This window comes from Amblyomma mixtum, chromosome 3 (genome assembly GCF_055824585.1).
Source record: "Amblyomma mixtum isolate Tamu chromosome 3, ASM5582458v1, whole genome shotgun sequence".
Classification (NCBI taxonomy): Eukaryota; Metazoa; Arthropoda; class Arachnida; order Ixodida; family Ixodidae; genus Amblyomma; species Amblyomma mixtum.
The window spans coordinates 159,295,139-159,315,770 of NC_143014.1; positions in this window are offsets into that span (position 1 = coordinate 159,295,139).

The window sequence follows — 20,632 nt, forward strand, 5'->3', positions numbered from 1 at the left end:
ATAGTCTTGAATCTCGCAGTCTTGATGCCATAGGTAGCATAAGAGGGTCTCGCACAGCTTCCGCCCTCGCCGTTCGACCACGTTCCTACGCAGCACTCGCGGATACAGGACGTACTGCGTCCGTCGCTATGTACGAGGGTGGCGCTGGTGTACACTCTGAACTTTCGGTTACACTACACATAAATACAACCAAAATCAGAACATTGGACAGTCATTGCCCTAGTTGCCCTAGCTCGGTTGATAGAACACCGGACGCGAAATGCAGAGGTCATGGGTTTCGTATCCCGTCGGCGGCATGTGGTTGTTTTTTCTTCACCGTTTATTAATCTCCCATTGATAGAAAACTACAAATTAAAAAAAAAGATCGCCTATGCTCCTTGGTTTCGGTGTCTGTTGGCTTCCATCATTTATGCCATAACCAGCCCCTCTTTCAATTCCCTTGTGTGCTGAAAACTTTTCTCATGGTGTGATGCACGTTATTTTCACCTAATTTTTCAAGACAATTCGTTATCTACATCTCATAATTAGCGGACCTTTCCTTCTACCTCATTTTAAAGAGAATATGTTATGCAGATAGGAACTTATTGAATTACAGTCTCGATAGCGTTCATGCGTCAAAAATTTAACTAGAAGTACTAAACACCACCCATAACGCCGAACATTTTTGCTGCACAGTAATGGGAGCAAGAAACATGACGAATGCCGGCCAGTGGCTTAGTTCCCAGTATACTTCGTATTCAGCATATTGTTTTAAATCTGAATAAACAAACGAACTTAAATAATGAAAATGCGTTCGGAAAGAAACAGGAAACGTATGTCGTGATATTTACTGCGCGTCAACACCGCATCAAAAACCGGACTTAACGGAGACACAGACCGGCGCTGACTAGTTCATAGAAAAAAAATTCGCATTTATAAACAATCGAAAGAAAAAAACGAAACGCAGCCGACACGATTACGTCAATGACATGCTGGAGGTTAGATACTCCACTTCCTTGTCAAACAAAGTCACAAAAGAATTGCTGTTGAATTCTGCGTCCTTATTATGAGTATAGAAAGCCTCCATGACTTCGCTTGTCAGTCTATCTTTATTTCTAAATAAAACGGGTGTGTTCATGTAAACCCACACACATTTACACTTTTTACAACGAAATATTCTGAGGAAAAGAGGATCACCTTTTCCCTTCCTTCCGTGCTCTTTTTCATGCCCGCATTCGCATTTCTAACACAGAGCAGCTGTGCGAAAGTGTTTTTTTTGGGCTGTTTTCATGCTTCACCGGCTGTTTGTTAACACATCTTCCAGTTTGACCAATATACAGAGTGTTTCACCTAACACTTTTCACAATTTTTAAATATAGGCTTTTTTAGCTAGAAAATCGCTTTTTACGGTATAGCATTGTCAGCACTATAGTACATCACAATACAGCCAAGACATGCAAACTAGAAGGCTGTTTGACTAATATTGAATAGTTAACTTTTTAAATACTACCGTTAGACTCTTTAATTATTGAGAGGCGTGTAGCCCACCGTAAGTAATATCAATATAACTTTTTAAAATTTCGAAAACACGGTTACCCTCGGCGCTGTGGCCCGACAAATTTTGGCTATTTAGACAAGTTACGCACTCTGGGGAGGTTGCTTTGAGTGCAAGCTTCTCGAAACCGCATGCATTTTCGCGGGTCGTAGCCAAAAATTGTTGGGCAGGTGCGGAGGGTAATCTCGTTTTCGAAATTCTTAAAAGTGATATGGATATTATTTACGGTGGGCTACACGCCTCTCAATAATTAAGGGGCCTAACAGTAGTAGTTAAAAAGGTAACTATTCAATATTAGTTAACCAGCTTGCTAGTTAGCACGTCTAAGTGTATTCTGATGTGCTACAACGCTGAAAATGCTATCCCGAAAAAGCTCTTTTCTTACTCAAAAAGAGTATTTTTATAAATTGTGTAAAGTATTAGGTGAAACACCGTGTATATGACGCCGCATGTAAAGAGTATCCGATAACGTATAAGTAGAGTATGCACAGCGGGCTTCAACATTCTACAGAATACGCTAGCTCTGGCCGAAACGCAAGGCTATGGAACTGGGGACCTGGAACGTTGTGGTAGAGAAAGCACTGGGAGTTCCGGTTTTGCGCTCACAAGGGTCCTCTACTAACAGGGTCGTCACCACAGCCTTCTATTTCATTGGCTACCTGCGAGCAGCGATGCTGTTTGCAGCCGCAGTGGGCACTCTGGTAACAAAAAAAAAACGCGTTATATCTCGTTGCCGGATGTAGGTGACATGAAATTTTTTTCAGAAGGAGCGCAACACTGTTAGGACGGCCATTGACGTTGGGCGCTGTAATCTTTGAATCGGCCTTCGCAAGGTTTACGCGTGTTTGTGTCGACTTCTGTCAGGATGGCAAGATATCCTGCAACACTCAGAGAACGGTTTAACTTGAAAAGTAATTGTTATCAATGAAGACATACTTTTGTCCGAAATCACTCCGGGAATTTCCAGTGTTATACGAAAAATTTCCGGTCGTGTTTTTCAATTAAGTGGGGTCTGCATCCGCGCTAAATGGTACCCAAATGGACTAAGCCAAATAACTTAATCTACGGCTGCGTATGCTCTTACGAATATAATTTGCGTCAACATTGATTCTTTGTTTTTGTCCTTCAGATGACGAGCCACGTCCCACAGAACAGCCGGACCACATACCTCTTCCTCGTGTTCGATTGTGCCATCAACAACGATACCCGAACCATGCATTCCACTCTTCGCTTACTTCATGCGTACCACCTTCTCCCAGAAACATCGCGTGAATCATGTGTGCCTGTTTCTGCAACCCCATCGTCCCCTTGTGTTGTTCGTAATAAACAAAATGAGTTGGATTCATGTCGTCTCTTACGCCCGTTTGCTGAAAACTTCATTGGATCGAAATTATAATCCGAAGTCCTCCACTACAATGCGACTCATGTGAATAGCCCCCGCTTCGGCACGTAACAAATCTGTGAACCAGCATTAGTTTTTTTTTAAACGCACATAAGTTTTTCACCCAAAAATATAGGCCTTGAAGAAACAATTGAGACACTCGCATTTGCTAGCGAAATATTCAGTGACGCAAATGTTTTCCTTCAGCAAAGGACGTCATTGATATGAGTAAAATAACGGTCGTCACCGCTCTAAGCTACAGACGTGATCAAAGAACATAATGACTTGCGATTACAATGGCAGCCATCTTAAAGCCAAATTTTCATTACTTTAGGAGCGTTTGCTTCAAGTTCTATACACCGACTTGCCGAAATAGTCACTTAGGCGGTAGCAGCAATTTTCAGATATAGTCATATAAGTGAGACCTATGCCAGTAACTGCTGGTTGACTTCGCGCTCACACTAGGCGATGCTATCCCCATATCGGACGAAAACTGCGACCCTTGAGCCCCCGTGCAGTGAAAGGATCGCATCACAGAAAAGAACCGAGCAGCATAAACTACGTCGATAGCTCCACATCATCATTGAGAATGAGAAAACGTAAGGTAAGGCTGTACAATTACGAACGCACTTGTGTCTGTTTCTTTACTCGTGAACGACACGTCGATGTCCACAGTAAGCACGACAGAAACTGCTCCAATTTGTGCTTCCGCATGGATTCTGCAGCTGATGTAGCCATCCCACGGCTGGTTTAAGCGCTACGAAGGCGCTTAAAACATAACTACAGTGCATTGTAAAATAACTACATGGCAGTGAAGCAGAGTCTATCAGCCGGTGGTCAGATTAATGGCAGGCACGAATGCAGGCCACCTTCACCCGATCAAACAATGCGAGCAGCGTGTGTACGGTACGTCAGCAGCAGCCTGCATCAGATACAAGGCCGCATCATTTGCATGCTGTGGTCAGGGTAATCCTCAACGTGTAGGACATGCAAGTGAACTAATAATACCAGAATAGATAGTTAGGTGGGTTGATGCATTTGATAACATGATAAGCGTAGCGGAAAAGGACTATGCAATAAAAAGAACACACAAAGATAAAGCGCTATCCTTGTCCTTTTCTACTACACGTCCTTTAGTGCCCAAATAAGATAGGCCGCTTAGAGTCCTAGATGAATCCATAGAGCACGGATATTTAACGGTTTGATTTTTGTCGGAAAGCGCATTTTCGGAGGGTACAAAAAAAAATAAAAAAGAGAGGGCGCGAAAGCTGGGATGAATAGCACAGATAAGATGAAGCATAACCTAAACAGCTCTTCGCATTATGCGTTAACATTCTTCCGTTGTTTTGTGCTGAGCGCTGAGGCAGCAATTAAAGCCAATAGCCATGCATTAATGAAGTAATGTAACGTTAGTCACCACGTCCGTATTTTTTCAAATTGAGTAGTCGTCTTTTATTACTGACTATAGAGAGGCTGTTAAAATTCTGAAGAATAAATACAGTGTGAATTTCAAATAAATCGTCTCTGGAAGTGATCTACAATTTTTGTATTCGCCCTGCAATATTCTCCACAGCCTCTAGAACAGGTAATCTAACCGGTGTAGTTTTCAGTACGAGTTTGCTTCGATTTTTACTGAAGAAGCGTAGCTTGTTGGGACAGTTGGTGCATGGTACGTAGAAAACCAGCGAAAAGGACGTGTTCACAAGGAGGGGAACTACACAGGACAGCGTTGTCCTGTGTACTTCTCCTCCTTGTGAATGCGTCCTTTCCGCTGGTTTTCTACATACGTTCGATTTTTACCGTACACCAGTGCATACAGTATACGTGATAGAAGGTAAGTCCGGCACGCACAATATTAGCCTGTATTGTATTTAAATTATTTCATATCACAAGCTGTGCTCTTGGTAGGAAGCTAGCCGCTGAAGATCAACCTGAATATTTGCATGCACAGCCTTAGTTATCAGAATCAAGGTGTTAATAGCGGATCACCGTGACTACTTGGAAAGCGACCGTGACCACTCCTCCATAATGTTTTCCAGAGTGCTAACGGCGGTTTGACGAGTGCTCTAGTGGCTTGCATATAATTTGTCCCGTAGCGTCTGGTAACCTCTCGTGATTCATAGTAGTGTTTAAGCTAGACACCTCTCCAACGACGCCACTCCAGTGAAAAGCCATTGTTGTCATAGTAGTGCGTTTTTTTTTTCACTTTTTCTGTTAATTGTCTGGCAAGGCAACTACTTGATCCTAGCCGGTCATGAGGCGCGTGATTAGCCGAACTGCCGACGCTGCGCGGCTACTACTCGGCTGACCGTTATTTTAGCTCTCTTTTGCTGAAGTAGCTCCCTGGCATTCATCTGAGCCCGAAAGTATCAGGCGAATGGAAGTTTTGAAACCTATGCACGTTGGGGTGTTAGACGAAGAGGGAACGAATTTTAACTTTCGAGCGTGATTCCACGCTCTCTGCTGCATGTGGAATCGTAGTATTTAGCTGAACTGTTTCTGACAGAAAAACTTTACGATTGGACGGTTTATTTACCATCCTCAGAAAGGGTTGCAGGGCCTTTATGAGTAAATTTCGAACTATGGAAGTGGCGTGAAAGGCTGAGTTGGAAAATTCTAGACCATCACACGTCACCCATGTGAAAGGCATTTTTTGTCTGCGGGTGGGCTTTTCACAGGTTGCTTCTGCACTTTACATTCTATCGGCCGAGACCAGGCTGGGCCAAACCGCACTTAAGCCGCCTCGAGCCAGAACTTAAAGGTCAACTTCTTAATGGTCCTTTGAACCTTTAGCGCTGCATGGTTGTTTTTTGCATTAGAAAAACCTCAGGAGGGGGGGTCTCCAAGAATATGCGGGCATAAATTGCCTTCTGGTCGTCTCAGTCTTCTGCTTTAAAGAGTATACAACAATGGCTGAAGCAAAATCTGTGATGCCGGAGCGTATGAACAAAGCCAACGGAGATGACTAGCGCTTACAGCTGCAGATATCGGGTGCAGCAACAAACAATTTGTTTTTTGCCGCTCTTGTGATATTTGCCTTTCAATTCTGCACTGGGCAGACTAACTTTGCAGAATGCCATCTTCTGCAGCGGCACATTATGTAGACACTGGAGAGACGCTTGGACGCCTTTCTTTCTTTGAGCGATTGAGTCCTAATGTTTTCTAACCCTACCTTATCTCAAACGGTCCTAGAGCGACTCCAAAATCGGTCAGTATCGGGCAACTGTAGCTTAAGATCCCTCAACTGGCACTCATCTCAACTGGCTACTCCACCTTGGGGAATTCTCCTAAACATTTCACAATCCATAAGCTCTCGTTCAGTAATTCACCTCGCGTTTCCGATGGATCTCCGTTCACACAGGAGTCAGAAGTAGCACCGAAGCAGAATGCTTCATAGAGCTCAGAGACCCTCCCGAGAAAAAAAAAAAGCCTCTCTCCGGCGGCACCTTATCATCGACTTTGCCTACAAATTTGCCTGATTGAAGAGGAATCAACGTGCCCTGTCCCTTCCGCGCACGAACTGGGACCTGGAGGGAAATGGAGTATTTCCTTCAGCTATTACCGGACTTTTATGACGACCGCCAAACCTTGCTGCTCTACCTTGGAGATGAAGCAGAGGCATGGGGAGAGTTGCCTTCCATGGCGGCTCACGATCTTAGATGCGGTTTTATAGGACACTGATGTTTAGGAGCATGCCGTAACAGGCACTGCCTTTTTGGCGCTGCCTGACCCTGGATGGGCTGTTGAAGAGGTTACTCTTGTAGAACATCGCCAGTATACTAAACAACCGCTATCAGCATCTGCCCAGGTTTGTTTCCAGTCTACCGTCTTTGCACCCGCGATGAAACAGCCGGGCGGGTGGAGGTCTACCTCTTTAGGCATGTCGTTCTGTCTGTACCGTCTTCACCTAAAGCTAGCAGGTGCGTAGTTTGGTTCTCACCTATATAGTGTAGCCCTTACGTCTTCTTTAAGGATGAAAATATCTTTAAATGTGGGGACAAGGATTCTCCTGAACTTGAATTTTGAGCTTTGATCTTGATTTTGAACTTCAAGCGTGGCGTACATACCTAGAAATCCTCGACAAGTCCATTTTTTTTTCAACGGGAAGCTGTTTATGAACTCAGTTTGCACATACATCGAAACATTTCGCTATGACAATCAATATATCCGCAGATCTCCCCTCGGTAGGCTGGCATTTTAACGCGAGAGCGTTAAGGCTGCCATTCTGCAGAAAATCCGGCGTTCTCGTCGTTCTTGGCGCAAATTCTTCGAAGAATCAACGTAGGCGGGCCACCTAGGTCACGTGACCTTGTAGCATCATTTTAAACTGCCCACCGGATTGTGGGAAAATTAAACAGCGTGGCAGGCGGTTCTTGAAGAAATAATTGGTGTCGAGATGTTAGTGGGGAAGAGCAATCTGGGTCGCACAAGCCCCACCCGTGGCACCATCTGCCATCGCAGGGCAGTGACGCATCGCTTAACCGCTGCACCACTGCGCCAGTGGTGGTACGAGGACTCCCAGCTATTCATGAATGTAAAGTAGAGAAGGATAAATTCCGCATATACGGGCATTAACCTAATAACGCTAGCGCGTCACACCCTTAGTGCGGAGCTTAAGTGTCGCCTGCAATTTTTTTGTCACTATTATCTTTTTGCAATCGTCGAAAACGCTCCCAAATACATCAAAAACGTCTTAACCAAAATGTCTTAACTGAAACGCCTTAACTATTCGATGTTATCGAAGGACAAACTTTAAAAGAAGGTTCCCTACGCATCGGAAGAATAAACAATTACCTTCAATATTTCCACAACAGTACATGACTACATTCCACAACTGCCTCACATTTAAAATTGTTGCCAAAGAGCCCTGGTCTTGAGTGTTCCACTCCACATCTTAGAAGCAAGCCACGCAGCCTTGTTGCCTTTGCAAAGTCCGTACATTTATCGTCGATAGGGGGAAAAGAAGCAAGGCGTAAAAGGTCCGAATCAAAGAGCAGCACGAATACCAGGTTTTAAACTGCCTAATAGCACGCATTTGCAAGCCGCTTTCGTTGTTCTCTAGTTAGCGTAGCTCTAGTCCCTGCAGTGTGCCCAAGCGGCTGTACACTCTAGAGCCTCCGGTTTTTTGCGTGGTGAACTCGAAAGCGTTGAGAATAGAGCTACCTTTCTAGAATTTTGAGCCGTCTTATTAGCGTTTTTCTTGAATGAACAATATGAATGAAAACTTCCATACATGTACAGCTTTCCAAACTAACTTAAGCCATATTAGAAAAGTAAACGAAGTGAAAATCTTCTGTGCATTCGACGGTCAACAAGAGTGCTGCCTGAGCCTCACCGTCCTGAAATGGCATGAGATACTTTATACCGTGGGTAAGGTTAGGCAAAACAGCCTAAGAGCATGTATCGTTCATTGCGATATGGGGAAAATTTCACTGCCTCGCGGCAGGTATTCTGATTGCACACTTGTTTCGAGCCGCGAGCTCTCCACCGCGTCCTGCAGTACACCGCTCCTTCTCTAAACGCAAGTGCTCATTTAAACCTTAGTGTGTTTCCATGTTTTTCAGGCCAGCGTGTGGGCCGATTGCACTGCTCAGGGTGTAACAAATTTTGTCTTGTGTCATGTCTAGAGAGGCGATCACAGGCGAATTTTCATTAAAAAATATACTTCTAGTAAACAAATTTTGCGACCTCTGCACAGCCCAGCATTCTTTTTGCCATCACCGCCAGTGGCGGCCCTATGTAGCCTGTACGAGCTTCTTAATGCTCCATTGTAGGTCGCATTCAGTGCGCAATCCGTCTCGATGAGGAAGCGTTCTGTACTAGTCGCCATAGAGTGTGAGCTCAAAAATGCAGTTGGACGCGGCACCAATCCCTAATGGACTCATGAAAAAAAAGTTTGTAAAATTAGGTTTCAAACAACAGGCAACAGGGAAACAGCTAGGTTGTGAATTATCCTACTCAAAGCGATCTACGCAGTCTCATGCTTTTTTGAACTCTAACCTTCATTCTACCAATGAGCTTTTCGAAACCGTAGCAAAGGAAGCTGGTTGTTAAAATAGTTAGAAGAAAATAACTACTACCACTACACAAATGGCACAGCAATAAAGAAGGCTTGTGGCTTGAAAATAACTCCTTATATTTATTCTACTAGTTTTTAGCACGATGAGAAGAATGTGACAACACTTTTTTTTGCTACTTCTTTCTGGAAAATTAAGTTTATTAAAGTGGTCGGTATTTTAGTAAATAGAACATGTAATGGTTGCTCAGAGAGAGTAAATTATTAAAAAAAAAGCCGGCAGCGCAGAAGCCGCGTGCAGACTGGAGCCAGTGAATACCGCCGGCACCGCAGCTCGCGGCGGCTGCCCCGAGGGTGAAGAAAGGCGACATCTTTCCTCCGGCTTGCTGGGCGAATCGGTCTTGAACTTTTGAAAGCGAGAGTTCAGCGTGTCAGGCGGAAGCGGAAACGAGCTAACCAGCTCTCGGCGCCGCGGAGTTCGCACGGTCTCGCTAACAATTCGGCGTGCCCGCCACCGTTCCCGCCGCTGCTTCTTCACTTCCCAAGCGCTTCTCTGACATGCAAATGAGGCACTAAATTATTCGGCGAGCAGCTGCTCGAGCGTCTTCATTAGTCCTTATCGAGTTTCGAGATTGCCGGATAATGTGGCGCCTATTAGCGGCGCTACCGTGCCAGGCACTGGGCCACGCTGAACTAAGCCACCGGCATTTCTGCGCGGGTCAAATTGGCGTGAAAAGCGCTATCTGGGCGCACTGGCTATTTAGCACGCACTCGCCTACAACGCCTCGCGGCCGCATTGCGCGCGCTTTGTGGGAAGCGTTTTGAGGTCTTCGCTCCACTTTTCTGCAGCCACATTGTAATGCGCTCGACTTTCCCATATTGCTCGTTGTAATTTTACTATATGCTTTAACAAAGCGGATTGACAAATGCAGCTGATTGATAAGTTTATCAAAGAAATGACTTAGCACAACCAAGGAAGAAGGAATGAGAACAGTCTGACTGTCTTCAGCTAGGGAACACTGAACCTTCCTTTCTAGTCCATTGCTGCGTTTGTGTCGTTCGCCTGTCATCCTAAGGGGCGCCTGTTGGTCAAGATAATCTGGGGTGTGCGAAAGAAGATACGATGCTCTTTTGGACGGTTTCCATCTACGGGAGCTGAACGGAGCTGTTTCCTAAACATATGTCCTAAAATAGGGTTAAAGAAGACTCTATACAAGATCAAACAATTGGCGAACATGCCAAACGTGTAAGCCAGTATATGTGCCCACAGTAGAGACGACGAAAGGCCGGCACTGAAAGAAGCTGAATTGTCAACAAAAAGTGCTTCAAAGCTCTTTAGGTTTTAAAATACATCTCAGAATTACCAGCTGTTTACCGAATTCTTCAGCATGCTTCACGAGGACATTTGTTTGAACAGCGTGAAATAAGATGTTTGCAAGTTTATTAACGGTCATCGATTGTAAACTCAGCAACATCGTGTTCGCCGACGCGATGAGTTTAAAGGCAGCAGAAGGCATTGGTGACAGTGGCGCGAATTTCTTGCGTAGTGCACAAAAAAGCAAAGTTTCACTGACTTGTAACCGTGCGTGAACACATGCTTAGTAACAGCTTCAACACATACGTGAACATTGTCTTAGTATTGACTGCTTGCGTCTTGGTCCAAAAGTATCGAAATAAAGATGTTTAATTCCTGAATAAATTGCCAAAATTTTTGAATTTCAGCTCTAGTGGTTCTTGACCTTGCTTCCTTACGATGCTACTCCTCAATGACGCTTGAGTGTGCAGCTGCCAATTCGCCGGACCTTAGTGAGTGTACCGTCTACCAAACATGCAGAGCCCAACAAGCTGGCATTGTACTGGCGCTCAAGCGCCGGAGGAGCACCATCGTGGTTAGCCTGTCTCTTCGCATGAAACAGAGAAAGAGCTAGGAGACGTCTCAAGAGCGTTTTAGGAAAAAAAATCGACGTCTGAAACAAGTCTCACCAAAGAAGTTCCTTAGACATAGACGTCTACATGTAGCTGTAGCTGTGCTAACGCTGCACTTGTGGATGACTTGAAAACTTATAGGTAGACATTTTCAAGAACTTTTTAAATGTTCTTTTTTATTAAGAAATGCGTGCCTGGATTATTACAAGCATTTTAAAATGATATTAGTGCTATCTTTGTATGCTCAGAAGCTTAATAAATCTTAAAGAGTTCCTTTTTCTAAAAGAGCCTGCTTGAAACTTAGTTCAAAGCTGATATGCGATCACGAGTACAATGAGCTTACGTAACGAAGTGTGTACATACGGCTGTAGTGAGGAGCCGCAAGTGCATATGCTAGTTGTGAAAAGAGAACGTGAATCTCAGTATACCGAATTTTGGAAGCGCAGATAAAGACGAAGGACAAAAGAGCAGGACGGGCCAAGCACATTTTCCTGCGCTTTCAAAGTTATTTATTAAGCACCAACTAGCCCAGCAGACAACCATGCTTCTCAGTCGCACGAAAAAAGAAACCGAGCACGAAATTACTGTTAGTAACTGAGGAGGTCAGTTCATTGTTTTGGTTGAAATTAAAATAGTAAGCATTTGGTTGCTTTGATAAGCAAGTTACACTGATGTTATTTGCAGGGAGCAGATCGCTAGATGTTACCAAAATCACTTCTCTTGTAAGGAAGGTGAAAACTAGAAGCTAACCTGGGGAAGTCAAATCCAGCTATATTCAGCAACCTGCAGAAGTGAAAAAATATTATGTAACCCAAAAGCACAGTTATGTGCTCCTTGCTTAGGGGGTGACAGCAGAGACAAAAAATTTCCGAACGAAAACCATAGATCCACATGATATCATGGTCAGTGGCATTTGTGCACAGCGCACTGAATCCCCATTCACTCAAAAAGACGCCCACCGTGGAGGTTCTTGAAAAGCAAAACTAAAACAGCCTGCATAGATTCAGAAAGCCGGGAAGTCAATTACAAGCGGACTGTCTTACTACAAACTGAAGTTGTGAACATTTGCCTTTTGGCTTTTGCGGCTTACCTTGAGAAAGAAGTACCTGTTCCTGTCGAGAGTCCGCGACCAAACTAGACAAAAGAAATGTACTCACTCACATAACCTCCCGAGCTGTTTTACAGACAGGCTTACTCTTACCTGCCCGATGTGGCCGCAAAAAAAGTGGCTGACGGCTGGTATTCTGCACTAGCGCATAAAGACAATAGCATAGATGCTCCTTTCTTGGTAATACCTGCATCACTTCGACATATGCCAGAGGTAGCTTAGTTTTTCGACCTTACCGTTAGAGCATCACATGGGCACATCTGAAAAATACGACCAATATAGCTGCGTGTGTGTATGAGGCTCCTCACAGTGCATCATGAAATAGGTTATTTCTCATCTATATGATGCAGTTCTAATGAGGGCACTGCAGGCAAGAGATTACTTAAATCTTTGCGGAAGAAGCATGAGTCAAGATGCTCGCCTGAGAAGTGGAACAAACTACAAACCAAACCCTAAGGTGCCCTTCTCATTGCTTTCTAAACAATCCTGTGGGATGCGCTACGATAATTTGCATGACACTAGCCCAGAGTCATGGATCTACCGGTGAGCAGTAGCAGTCCTAAAGGTAAAAAAAAAGAGAGAATGCTACTAGTGGAACAAACATTAGCAAACAGCTTTCACCTGTACAAGAAAGCATGAAGTGAAAGAAAAACAGTATCAGCAGAGAAGAGTGCTTCCCAAAACTTTAGATGAGCAGGCCAGGAAGTTCTCTTAAAACCACTCTTGAGCAGCCTGTGCCCAAAAAGAAATTACAAATTGTAGCCGGGACAATGCAAGCTGTGCATGGTGCAGTGGCTTACTAAAAATTGAAGGAACCCAGCCTGAGAAGAGGCCACTTCATTACATCGTTAAGCAGTCAGCACACATACAGACTAACACCACTGAGTGGACTACCTTAATGCCGGAGCTCTCAATCGTATTGAAACGAATGCTTGACAAATCCATGTTGTAATCCACCTGGACTGTCGCAATTGCTTCAGCTTCTTTATTCAGCCTTTAGGTTAACATTCGAGCGCAGATCTAGGGCAAAACACACAACTTGCATAAGACGCCACCGCGGTGGCTCAGCGGTTATGGTGCTCTGCTGCTGACCCAAAAGACGCGGGTTCGATCCCGGCCGCGGCGGCTAGAATTTCTTTGGAGGAGAAATTCTAGAGGCCCGTGTACTGTGCGATGTCAGTGCACGTTAAAGAACCCCAGGTGGTCGAAATTTCCGGAGCCCTTCACTACGGCGTCTCTCATAGCCTGAGCCGCTTTGGGACGTTAAACCCCATAAACCAAACCAAACCAAACAACTTGCATAAGCTTTAGCAACTAGGCATATAAAAAGGCAACGCAGTAGCTCAGGGCAGTCCCACACAAACTGAAAGCAGGCAGGCGTAGATAACAGATAAAGTGTTCACCCTTATCCATGGGCGTCCGGAGGGGGGGGGGGCAAGGGGGGGCGGCTGCACCCCCCTGGAAAATCACTCACTCGAACCGTGAGTGATGGCCGCACGTCAGGGGCGGCGGTGCGCTCAGCCAAAAGAGTAAAAGCGGCCCTGCTTCCACGCTTTGGGTCACATCTGCAAAGTGCCGCGTCCGGGGACGCGTCGTTGCAGACATACAGCGGCACCGGCGAGCATGTGTTTCGAGCCGTCTTGAGATGTGTGCCTGTTTCTTTGATCTCTAGAGAGATAGCGACACGGAGGCAGACAGTGCACACCCCGGCCACCGATGAATTCTTCAGGAGGGAGGGACAAATCAGCCGTGTCCATCCCCGCTTTGTCGGACTGCTCAGGGGCAAGCGGGCGATGAGTTGGCGCCGCCGCCGCTCGCTGTCTCCTCCGATCCACGGGAGAGCGCAGTTCGGTACAAGCGCCGCTTTCAGAATTTTCGGCAAAGGGGATTAGCTGCTTTTGTTCACGGCGACGCAGTCTCCAGAGGCGCCCCCACACCAGCGTTCCTTGCGTCTTCTCCGGAAACCAGCGCCTTTGGTCAAGGCAGCCCGATGGCGCCTGCCTGGCTCGCCTGTCACCTCTGGCTGGGCCTCAAATCCCAACAGCGCCCATGTACTGTGCGATGTCAGTGCATGGTAAAGAGACCGTCCGTCCCTCATAGCCTGAGTCGTTTTGGGGCTCTGAACCTCATAAAAACACACAAAACAAATTTTCCGACCGGAGTGGCGAGTGTCCCTTCCCCTCGGAAGTCGCGCGGCGTTCCTTGCGTGTGCGCGCCTCTTTGTTTGTGCTTCGGTGTTTTTAGTGGCCGGTTGTCAACGAAGCTGAGAACAACCAAGACAGCGGACGAGAAAACGACGAGCGGCGAGTAGTGTGTGTGCAAATACTCGACTGTGCGGTTGCGCGAGCAAGATGGAGCGAGGTGTATGAAGCTGCGAGCGTGCATTTATCTTGTAAATAAGTTTTCGCTGCATACATAGTCATTTTTTGTTTTCAACGTACGCATTCAACCGTTTTTCCAATCAATGTGTATATATTTTTAACACTACCAACCCCGAGGAACTCCATAGCCAGCTTTGTCTCGCGCGGTCCCGAATGATGGATATTCGACGCTTCTTCAAGCGTCAGCGGTTGTCTGACGAAGCATTATCCAAATGCGCCCCTGCAGATTCTGGTGTGACATGTGACAACGGTGTAGCATTTGAACAGAGTGATGCAATCTTTTATCACCGGACAGTAGCTGATGTCGTCGACTCCATGGAAGGGACTCTGTCAACAGTGAGTTCAGGTGATGCAGCAGGCCGAGATGATTCCATTTCTCCTTTCTTGGGATTCAAGTCCGGATTTGACCAGAGCGATGCAACCTTTCATCACCGGACAGTAGCCGGCGTCGTCGTCTCCATGGAAGGAACTCCACCAGCGAGCTCCGGTCACGCAGTAAGCCGAAACGATTCCCTTTCTCCTTGCTTGGGATCGAAGTCCGGAGACAACATCAAGAAAACAAATAACTTGCCTCAAGAATATGACTTAGGAGAGTTTCTAGGCAAAGCTAAACTCACTGGCATACCGGACTTTTTGAAGTTACGTCTTCTTACTAAGCCATGGTCGCCAAATGTCACATATGATTTTAAGAAGGATGTAACACCTGGAAAGAGGCCTTTTCGACATCAGTGGCTGGGAGATTACGCCCCCTGGCTTGCGTACTCAGCGACAGCGAAAGGCGCCTTTTGTCGTTTTTGCGTCATTTTTCCTCCGCGTGTTCACCGGGGTACTCAAGGTAGTTTTATCGTGCGCGCTTTCAGTAACTGCAGAAAAATGCACGAGGCGTGCAGGGATCACGTAAAATCCCAATGGCACCAGGAGGCAATGACGGCCTCACAGAACTTTATGGATGAGATGAAAGGCAAGCAGCTACCCGTTGTACAGCAGCTGAACAGAGCACTGCACGCGCAAGTTGAAAGGAACCGTGAGAAACTATTTCCAATAGTTTCCACCACTGTCTTTTGCGCGACGCATGACTTGCCGATTCGCGGCAAGCAGTCCGATAGTGGAGTCTTCAATGATCTGCTTGACTTTCGTGTAGAAACTGGAGATACTCTACTTCAGGAGCACTTCGCTTCTTCTGCTGGCAATGCCAAGTACACTTCTGTCCGCGTCCAGAAAGAGATCATCACAATCTGTGGCGACATCCTGAGAGAGCAGATAGTTACCGAAACTAACAAAGCGTTTGCTTTTTCCGTTCTTGCTGACGAAACTGCAGATATTTCAGGAAAAGAGCAGATGTCTATAGGCGTTCGCTTTATTGACAAGGCGGAAGTCGAAGTGTGCGTTCGAGAGCAGTTTTTGGGATTTGTAGAGCTGGAGCAATTAAACTCCGCTTGCATCGCCGCGGCAATCTTGAAGCTTTTGACGAATGTCGGACTGATTCTTTCGAACCTCGTTGGACAGGGGTACGATGGATGCTCTACAATGGCTGGAAAAGAAGCTGGAGTGAACAAAATTATACAAAAACAGTTCCCGAAGGCACTATTTTTCCACTGTGCAAGTCACAAACTAAATCTCGTCATCAACGATTTGAACGACGTCTCTGAAATTCGAAACACAATTGGGATAATCAAACAAACCATAAACTTCTTCCGCGAGAGCGTGCTCCGGAGAAAATTGGTGCCCAACATTCCGATGCTGTGTGAGACAAGATGGTCTGCAAAGTACAAGTCTATTAGGATCTTCTCTCAGCATTACGTGGCCATAGTCGAAGCACTCGAGCAGCTCGCGTCCACGGAATCATGCTCGAACGCTGCAACTAGACAACGAGCTCACATCCTCTACTGCGCAACAACAAGCTCATCTTTCATCGTCTGCTTGCATATTGTAGCGAAGTACAGCGCTCGGCTCGAACCAGCTACGAACATTCTGCAAGGTGTATCCATGGACTTCCATTCTGTGCATGGCCACATCACTGAGCTACAACGTATTTTTCGCGGCCACCGGACAAACGCTGTAGAGGAGTTCTCTAACATCATGAATGCAGCAAGGGAGGCAGCCAATCACTTAAATGTGGTGATATCTGTACCAAGACAAGTCTCTCGTCAGGCCCACCGAGACAACTACGGGATTCAGTCGCCAGAGGAACACTACCGTGTGGCAATATATGTGCCGTACTTGGACTCCCTCACTGCTTCTTTAGCTCGGCGCTTTTCTGAAAGCAATGAGAGGAGCTTCAAACTTCTCCAGCTGCATCCATCAAAAATGAAGCACTTGAGCCATGTTGAGTTCGCTGTTCTCGCCGAAGAACTCCAGTGCTTTTACGGCATCGACAACTTCAAGGAAGAGGCCATCTCTTGGTACGAGATGTGGTGCAACAAAACTGGGGACCCATCAGAAATAACTTACTGCGAGCTTCTACATCAGGCCAAGACATTCTTCCCTGGTGTTGCAAAAGCCATTGAGGTGGCTCTGGCTTTGCCAGTTACTACCTGTACGGTCGAACGCTCCTTCAGTACAATGAGGAGAGTGAAAACGTGGCTACGCTCAACGATGACAAACGACAGACTGGACGGCCTTTGTATGATGAGTGTGCACCTAGAGCGTGTAATGAAGCACAGAAATGAATTTATCACCAGTGTCATCACGCAATTCGCCCAGAAAAATCCGAGGCGTCTACAGTTTCTGTTCAAGGAAGACTGACTGAGTGACTGTCGTTGCGTGTTTGTGAACATATTGTGCTGTGTGCTGGTCATCAATCCGGGTGTGTCGAGAACCCGTATGCAGCAAGACTGAGCACTCTTCTCCACGAAGTGATAGTATCTTTTTGCATTTTTATTAATTTTAATTGTTTCTTCGTTGATAAACTCCAATGTATCTCTCCTAGCCTCGCTTTAATTTGCTGTTTGTAATTTTTCTTTCATGTGTGTATTTTACTTATTTATTTTATTTGTATATAAATAAATAAATTTACTCCGCAAATAGTGCCTTTTTGCTACGAACATACCCCCCCCCCCCTCCGGCGCCAACAACCAATGGGGCCCCCCCCCCTGCAAAAAATTCTGCGGACGCCCTTGCCCTTATCAATGCGACAGCGTTAGAGCGGGCGTTCGAAGGAAAACCCATTTTACTTTCATTTATTGCTTTAAGCACGGTACCTGTTAAATTGAAATTATGTTCTGTTAGCATAAAATATTTACGAAGCTTTTAGGGTACGGCATGAAAGACATCTAAAAAGAAACGACAAAGGAGCAGAGCTCTAGACGAGAGGTAAGGCTGAACACGCTACCTAGAGGGAAAGCCACTCCGGTTTAAAGTCTTTCTGTTCATACACTTCGCGCAGGTGTTGGTCAAATGTTTTAGAAAAATCCCTCTAGGTGGAGTAGATTTGTAATAATCGAGTTGGCATCCACGCAACAGCTTTCTAGGAAACTACGCGATTGAAGAAAAATTCGTCTTCGTCCGGTGTTCGAACCCGGGATCACCGCATCACCGGAGCAGTTACTGTACCAACTCAGCTAATCGAGGCGCCAAGCTTATTACTTTCAGCAGATGAACCATCATTTGACAAAAATGAGATTTCGTCGAAACAACTGATTCGCAACGCCTGTTCATCATTATAGTTTTCCATAAGTTGTTTAGTGCACACAGAAAAAACATATGCAGGGGTTCTTCACAGTATTACACTCCGGTGAGGTATCGTATGGTATGAAAAGTCAAATAAATTCGCTTTTTCAAGGACTTGTAAGACATCCCAGAGCAGAAATGCGCCTTACAATTGATGAAAGAATGTTTAACTGTTTGAAGATGATCACAGAGGCGGCATTTCACAGAAGGCACAAAAATGCCCTTTTTCTGGAGGCAGGTCTTCACGGACAATATTTCCGTAGGTAGCTTTTAAAATGTCTTAGTGCATGCTGAAACTAACATTCTTCGCACCCGTGCAAGTACATTATGCTCCGGCAAACCAAATTACGCTGAATGCTTGATAGAAGGAGGAAAAAGCATCGAAATCAAGTCTGTGCAAACCTTTTTGCGACTATGAAAATTAAAAAAAAATACAGGGAATGTTTACTACAATCGAATCTGTGCGAAAGCATGGATTTGTGCTACGTAGAAGACGACGATGAGCGGGCAGTGCCGCCTGACGGAGCGTTCGCTTTAGGCCAGCTGCTCGGGGTTAGTACACGTCGGATTAGTGTTTGTACTCTAAAAACTTTTGCAGAACGGACTGTCAGAACCCGCACGGCAAAATATACCTCAAGCATAAACCCCCATGAACAAGGGCGGACAGAGAATTTGGTTGGTTGGTTTATGGGGTTTAACGTCCCAAAGCGACTAAGGCTATGAGAGACGCCGTAGTGGAGGGCTCCGGAAATTTCGACCACCTGGGGTTCTTTAACGTGCACTGACATCGCACAGCACGCGGGCCTCTAGAATTTCTCCTCCAAAGAAATTGAACCGCCGCGGCCGGGATCGAACCCACGTCTTTCGGGTCAGCAGCCGAGCACCATAACCACTGAGCCACCGCGGCGGCTGACAGAAAATTTAGAGGACACAATAAGTGTGGACAAAGCATTGAATAACTTTGCCTGTAAGAACGCACGGAGTATCGGGTCGGAAGTGTCGCGAAAAGCATAAAGCGACCAACAATGTTCCACAGACAAAGATGGACTAAACCTAGCCCACCCGTGCTAACAGGTCGGAAAAGATAATCACGTTGTGTGGGTTCCATGGAAGAACCCCAATCAAAAGTTCAAAAAACGCCGAGGAAGCGGTGAGCACAAATCGTGGTGCAGTGCATAATCTGCGAAACATAAATTTTTGTTGGCAGAAACAAGTTACAGGCGGCAGCCTTGCGGAATATTGACACACTTTGTGGTACAATTGTCTGAGCATAGCGCTGTACGGCTGATACGCAATCTTTCCAACACCTTACAGTGTGCCTGTACGCGCTTAATGGGACGGCAAGGTACCTGGCAGGTGCACATGTCCATGCCACGCCAGCATATCCAGCTGAGGTATATCCCCACAATTCAAACCACAGACCGCAACTCTTGGAACGGTTCGTCTGGTGACCAAACTGCGCCAAACTGCTCAGTTAAGCGGAAAGCTTCATCCATGCTGCGCTTATCTGCGCAGAAAAAAAGCCAGATAATCTGCAAGAGCTAATACTTTGAACTATCTAGGATGCTAAACCTCGAATGGCACTACTCTACAAAATGCCCATGCATAGCGGCTCTAAGAGTGCGAACAGAAGTGGCGATAATGGACACCCTTGTTTGATAGAGGAAAAGATGGAAACAGGTTGTGAAAACAACCAATAACAGCCAAGCGGGTAGAGAAATTTTTCTAGCAAAGACGTAATCCCTCGTGCTCAACAGAACCAGCATTAACTTGTTCTAAAAGCAAGAACAGAAAATTGTGCCAGACACGGTTAAAGACCTTTGAAAGGTCAATTTTAAGCATTGCCTTCTGTTCCTGAGGGTTGTTACAAAATGGTAGGACCCTCCGGCCAATATGCAGGTTAGTTTGAATGGAACGGCAACTAAAGCCACATGACTTGCCTCAACAGCCTATTGGACCTCATTAGGCCGTTGCGACACGATTGTTCGATTTGGTTAAAGGGAAACCGTGTGTGCCTTGTGTGGTCTAGTGCGGCTACTGATGCATACTAATGAGTGTGTGCAAATAGAAAAAGGAACTAATTAGAAAGAAAGGAGCAAATAATCGTTCACGCTGTGTCGTCATTCCCTTGGGCCGGAGCTAAGTGTCCCCTTAATTTTTTTAATCGTGGTCGGAGACAAAACAAGTCATAAACAATATATTGCTTGAGTTCCTGGTTTTCATGGTTTTTGCGTGCAGTCACGGAATTTCATTAAACCAATACAACTTCCGGTTCATGATCCCTTGCAAATTGTGATTTCGACCGCTAGGGGTTGCTTAACGTGCGCTGATTCGCACAGAACACTGGCATTTTTGTATGTCGGCGCTTATCAACATACGGCCGCCGCGTCCGGCACGAACAATCCGCGACCTTGGGATCAGCAGTCTAACGCTAAAGCCAACCAGCCACCTCGTCAGGTTTGATCTTCACTTCAGGATAATGAACATTGTTACATTCCAATCTGCAGTCCATAGCATAACCAAAGCCTTCTTAACACGATCGTCACTGATGACATCACAGCAAGGCGATGGACCACACTCGTGGCCGGAAGCGAGTTGCTGGAAAACATAAATCCTG